Genomic DNA, 6514 nt, shown 5'->3' on the forward strand with positions numbered 1-6514 from the left:
AACACAAATAAACATCTTTCTAGTATTTGTTGCTTTCAGTCAAGATCTATCTGACATCACAATGATATCCCTTGTTCCATGTCCTCTTCTGAATCCAGCTTGCATTTCTGGAAATTCCCTGTCAATATACTGCTGCAATTGTTTTGAATTATCTTCAGCAAGATTTTACTTGTGCATGATATTGAAGATATTATTTTATAATTTCCACATTCTGTGAGATCACCTTCTTTGGATTGGGTACAAATATGGATCTCTTCCAGTCAGTTGTCCAGGTGTCTTCCAAATCTCTTGGCATGGACAAGTGAATACCTCCAGCATGGCATCTGTTTGTTGAAACATCTCAGTTGGTATTCCATCAATTCTTGGCACCTTGTCCTTTGCCAATTCCTTCAGTGCAGCTTCAACTTTTTCCTTCGATACCATTGGTTCTTGATCATATGCCACCTCCTGAAATGAATGAACATTGACCAATTCTTTTTGATACAGTGACTCTGTGTATTCCTTCCATCTTCTTTTGATGTTTCCTACATCATTCAACATTTTGCCCATGGACTCTTTCAATATTGCAATTAGAGGCTTTAATTTTTCTTCCCTTTTGGTTTTCCAACTCCAGATCTTTGCACATTTCATTAAAATAATTGACTTTGTCTTCTGGAGCTGCTCTTCGAAAACTTCTGTTCAACCCTCTTATCTTGTCATTTCTTCTATCTGCTTTAGTGCTCTCCATTCAAGAGCAACTTTCAGAGTCTCTTCTGACATCCATTTTAGTCTCTTCTTTTCCTGTCTTTTTAATGACCTTTTTTTTTTCTTCATGGATGATGTTCTTGTGGTCATCTCACAATTCCTCTGGTTTTTGGTCATTGGTGTTCAATGTATCAAATCTATTCTTTTGAATAGGTCTAAATTCAGGTGAGATATAATCAAGATCATATTATAGCTCTTGTGGATTGATTTTAATTGCTTCAGCTTCAACTTGGACTTGAATATGAGTCACTGATGGTCTGTTCTACCATCAGCTCCTGGTCTTGTTTTGACTAAAGATATTGCATTTCCCCACCGCCTCTTTCCACAGATGTAGTTGATCTGATTACTGTGTATTCCATCTGGCAAACTCCCATGTGTATAGCCACTGTTTTATGTTGTTGAAAAAAAGTATTTGCAATGAATAAGTTGTTGGTTTTAGGTGCCGTCCTGTTGGTTTTGACTCACAGTGACCTTACATACAACAGAATGCAGTAATGGCCCATCCTTCACCATCCTCACAATTTTTGCTATACTTGAGCCCATCATTGTAGCCACAGTGTCCATCTTGCTGAGTATCTTCCCCCTTTTCTCTGACCCTCTACTTTTCCAGGCACTTTTCTCCAGGGACTTTTCCCTCCTGATAACATGACCAAAGTACGAGAGATGAAGTCTGGCCATTCTCGCCTCTAAGGACCATTCTGGCTATACCTCTTTCGAGACAGATTTGTTCATTATTCTGGAGGTTCATGGTAATTTAGGTATTGTTTGCCAACACCAACTCAAAGGCATCAATTCTTCTGCAGTCTTCCTTGTTCATCGTCTAGCTTTCATATGCATATGAGGAGACTGAAAATATCATGGCTTGAGTCAGGCACACCTTAGTCTTAAAAGTGACATCTTTGCTCTTTAACACTTGAAAGAGCTCTTTTGCAGCAGATTTTCCCAGTGTGATATGTCATTTGATTTCTTGACTGCTGCTTCTATCGGTGTTGATTGTGGAGCCAAGTGAAATTAATTCCTTAACAACTTCAATATTTTCTCCATTTGTTGTGATATTGGTCCAATTGCAAAGATGTTTGTTTTCTTTATGTTGAGGTGTAATCCATAGTGAATGCTGTAGTCTTTGATCCTCATCAGTAAGTTCTTCAGGTTTTCTTCACTTGCAGGAAGTAATGTATCATCTGCATACCACAGGTTGTTAATGAGTCTTCCTCCAAACCTGATGCTGTGTTCTTCTTCACATAGTCCAGTTTCTTGGATTATTTGCTTAGCAAAGAGATTGAATAAGTATAGTGAAAGAACATATATCTTTTGGGAGCCACCATTCAGCTCACTATAATCACAATATCTTTCTCAACATGGTGCTCAAACTAATTAATGCAAACTGGAAGAAGTAGCTTCATAAAATGAAAGCCTTTTGTAATCTCAAATTTAAATCAAACCCAATGATTCCATCAGACTCTAAGTGTATGTAGTGCCATTTACTTGAGAGCCTTAATATCTTCAATGATGCAAAGGACTGTGGTGACAACTAACGAGCTCACATATCGGAAAGGGCCTAACCATTGTCTGGCATGTGGTGGGCACTCGATAAATGTTCATCACTCTTCCACACACTTGGCTGGGCCCCATAACACATATTCCCTGCCCTAAAGGAGAAATTAGAGACACTAGTAAGTATGTAGAAGCCAGGAGAACCTAGAGGGGAGTGGTCCAAGTGAAGCTTCCTTTGCAAAGGAAATATTCCTCACATTTGTATTCACCTGCTCAATATCTGTCTTCTCTAATCCTTACATGTATTCAACAAATAATCTTTAGCAACTACTCTGGGTTGCTATGAGTCAGAATCTACTAGGTGGCACACAGCAACAACACAACGTTCTGGGTCAAGGAGTCTCCAGGTGGTGAAAATGGTTAATAACCTCAGTTGCTAACTGAAAGGTTGGAGATTTGAGTCCATACACAGGTGCCTTGGAAGGAAGGCCTGGTGACCTACTTCTGAAAAATCAGTCATTGAAAACACTCTGGAGCACAATTCTACTCGGACACAGAGGGGTTGCATGACTCAGAGTTGACTTGATGGCAACTATTTTCTTTTTAACTCTGGGTCAATTGTGCACCAAGTCTTTGGGGATAAAGTGTTAAACCAATGATGAATCCTCATGGGCCATAGCCTACTGGAGGATACAGAAAATGAATAGATAATTAGCCACAATAAATATATAACTGTGATGAGGGTTAAGATGGCAGGAAGTATGCTACAAAAGGGTATCAAGGTTAGGGAACATTTCTGAGAAAGAGACGTTTATATTGAGTGATTATAAAGTTAGCCTTGTGTTGAGCTGGGAGGAGATAAACTGCAAATTTAGAGAAGGAAGAGGCTGTGTCTGTGTTGTTAACTTTGGTACCCCTAAAGGCCAGCCAGAGCTCTGGTGGTGTAGTGGTTAAGGTATTTGGCTGCTAACCAAAGGTCAGCATTTTGAACCTACCAGCTGCTCTGTGGAAGAAAGATGGGGCAGTATCCTTCTGTAAAGATTTATAGTCTTGGAGACCCAGAAGTGACTTGAGGGCAGTGAGGTGTGGTTTTTTTTTGGTCTGGTTTAGAGGCCAGCTAGTGCCTGGCATGCAAAAGCAGCTCAATAAATAGGTGTTAAATTGGAGCCCGAATGGTGTGCAATGGTTAAACACTTGGCTGCTGACTGACAGGTCTGTCATTTGAACCCACCAGGTGCTCCGTGGGAGAAAATACCTGGTGATTTGCTCCTATAAAGATTACAGCCTAGGAAACCCTGTAGGGCAGTTCTACTCTATCCTTTAGGATTACTATGAGTCAGAATCAACTTGACGACACATGACAACCACTACCTCCACTTTGGGGGACATTGGTAGCTCAGTGATAGAATTCTCACCATCCATGTGGGAGACTAGGGATCAATTTCCAGTCAATGAACCTCAAACACAGTTCTTACTCATCTGTCAGTAGTGGCTGTGTGTTGCTATGATTCTGGACAGGTTTCAGCAGAGCTTCCAAACTAAGACTAAAAAGAAAAGCATGGTAAGCTACTTCTAAAAAATCATCCAGTGGAAACCCTGTGGATCACCATGGTCTGATTCTGTTGTGCATGGGGTCACCGTAAATCAGAGACCTGTTTGAAAGTAAGTAACAACAAAAACAACAACAGCAATCCCTATTTTACAGATGGGAACAGCAAGGCTGAACTCCTAAGTCTGCAGTTAACGGGAGTGGGTCTCTGTGGACAGGGAGAGTCTGTATTCACTGACATCCAGCTTGCTGAGGTCCTTGCTCTGTGGTTGTCCTTCCTGCCTCCCTCAGTCCTATCCCTCCTCCAAAACCCCTTCCCTCCTGGCTGAGGCTCCATGAAGAGAGATGTGCCAAGCCAGGGTGAGGAGAAGGATGAGAGGAGGAGGAGGGAGCCCTCATTTCAGCCTGGCACAAGGTAAATTCCTTATGGCAAAAACCAGATGAGCCAGTGGCCTGGATGCTAGAAACTGTGGAAGAAAAATACCCAATTCCCAGCATGAGTGCCAAAGAATTGCTCTATTGGGAAATCTCTCCCCAGCCACACATGGCTTCAGGGCTGCCCTGGGAGTGCCAGGAGGACCCTCTCCCCAGGCCACTTTGTCCTTGCCAGGCCCTGCTCTCCTCCCTGATAGTTCTATGCATTGTTCAGCCTCAGCTCAGCTGCCACCCCAACTGGGTTAAGTTCCTTCCCCATCCTTCTTTAATACCTCATGTTGATCTCTTTGTCACTGCTTCACTGCATTGTTTTGTGATTTTCAGGGTGAATTCCCCTCTTCAGGCAGTGAATTTGTTAAGAGCAGGGATCACAGCCTTACTCTGTTGTATGAATCTAGCACCTCAACCTGCCTTGCATAGGTAGCCCAGGAAAGTTTAATGTATAGATGAGTGAATGAAAGAATGGATGAATGACTGAATCAATCAATCAATCAAATTTGTATGTAAAGAAGTTGTAAGCAAATGTAAAAATTCACCCCCAGGCCTGTTCCATACCATACCCATGGGCTGTACTCACCCAGTGCCTAGGAGAGGTTGTGAGTTGCTGTCCAGTGGGTGCAGAGCTGGGAGGAGAGTAGTGAGGGATGATGAGAGATGCATTTAACCCCAAACTGGGTTCCAGATGGAAATATAGTCCTTCTTTCATCACTTATTGAACACCTCTATGTACCAAAAGTTCCTGGGTAGTGCAAGTTGTTTGTGACTAGCCACTAGCCTAAAGGTTGGTAGTTCAAACACACCCAGTGGCATCATGGAAAAAAGGCCTGGTGGTCTGCTTACATAAAGATCACAGTTGAGAACATCCTTTGGAGCAGGTCTACTCAGTAACATGTGGGTCGTCATGAGTTGAAATGGACTCAACAGCAATAAGCTTGGGTTTTGGGGCACTATGTGTCAGGAATTTTGTTAATGCAATGAATCTCCTTATAAGTCCTGCTCCATGCCCTCATGAAGTTTGTAATTTGACCAGAAAAGGCAGACACATTGATGAGTACTGAAGAGAATGGGAATGTTCTCCTGCTCATGGAGAGAGGAGAAAAGCCCAGGCTCAGGTGTACTTTTGATCCACCCTAGATTCCCCAAAGCATCAGGATACATCATATCATAGAGATGATGAATTGGGTCTTCCTGCCCAAATTCACTCTCCTCACTGCTCCAGAGATCTTTCTAGAACACCAGTAAGATCATATCCCACTCCTGCTTAAAATCTACCTTTAATTCTCCACATTCTCAGGATAAAAACACAAACTCTAAAGTGACTTCCTAAGGTAGAATTCTGGTAGATGCCCCCTCCCACCCAAAAAAAACCCCAAACTCACTGCCATCAAGTTGATTCTGACTCATAGCCACCCCCACAGGGTTTCCAAGGCTGCAAATCTTTACAGAAGCAGACTGCCTCATCTTTCTTCCATGGACTGGCTGGTGAGTTTCAACCACCAACTTTTTGGTTAGCAGCCAAATACCTAAACCACTGCACCTCCAGTCCCCACAAAACCCTAGGCCTCCTCTCTCCCATCCCTGTAGGTTCCCTCTGCTCCAGACAGGATGTCCAGTCAGAAAATACAGTGAGTACACAAGCTCAAGGAAGGATTCTCAGATGCTTACCACTCCTTCTACACCTTCCAATCTCTCTACCCCCACCCACTAGGTATCCCAGAAGTTTTTAGAACACTTCTGTAAGAAGGGGCTGGGCCTGAGCCCTCTCAATTCAGTCTAAGATCTTGCAGACACAAGTGCCCATAACTGGGGAAGAGGCCAAGGAACTCTGTCTCACCAATCCCTCCCCAGTGGCAGAGTGGGTGCCAGGCTTGGCAAAGCCCCTTGGCTTGGGTTCCTTGGCTCCTGTAGGTGGAAGGCCCCCAAGCGATTGTGGTTCTTTCTAGATGTCTTAGCCAACCCGGAACCCAGCTATAGCCCTGGCTCCAGACAGACACCCATTGGTGGCTATTGTGAAAAAGTAAAACACTGTGACATCATCCCTGAGAAGACCACTGGGTACTGAATACTGACACCTCCCCACAACACACACACACAGGGCTCAGTTTGGGATCTGTGAGATCTCCACACTGCAGCACTGTGGTGCTGGGAGCATGGTGGCTCATGACTACCAGAAGGACACCTCTTTTCAATGGGAATCCCAGCCTCCTGCCATGGCTTTTGGGCTGCAGGCATCCCCGGAGAATGTCAGATGGGGTTCTGAGTCATACACATGCAGGGGGTGTTGGGTAGCAC

Source organism: Orycteropus afer, unplaced genomic scaffold (genome assembly GCF_000298275.1).
Source record: "Orycteropus afer afer isolate SDZICR_OR568_19922 unplaced genomic scaffold, OryAfe1.0 scaffold00062, whole genome shotgun sequence".
Classification (NCBI taxonomy): Eukaryota; Metazoa; Chordata; class Mammalia; order Tubulidentata; family Orycteropodidae; genus Orycteropus; species Orycteropus afer.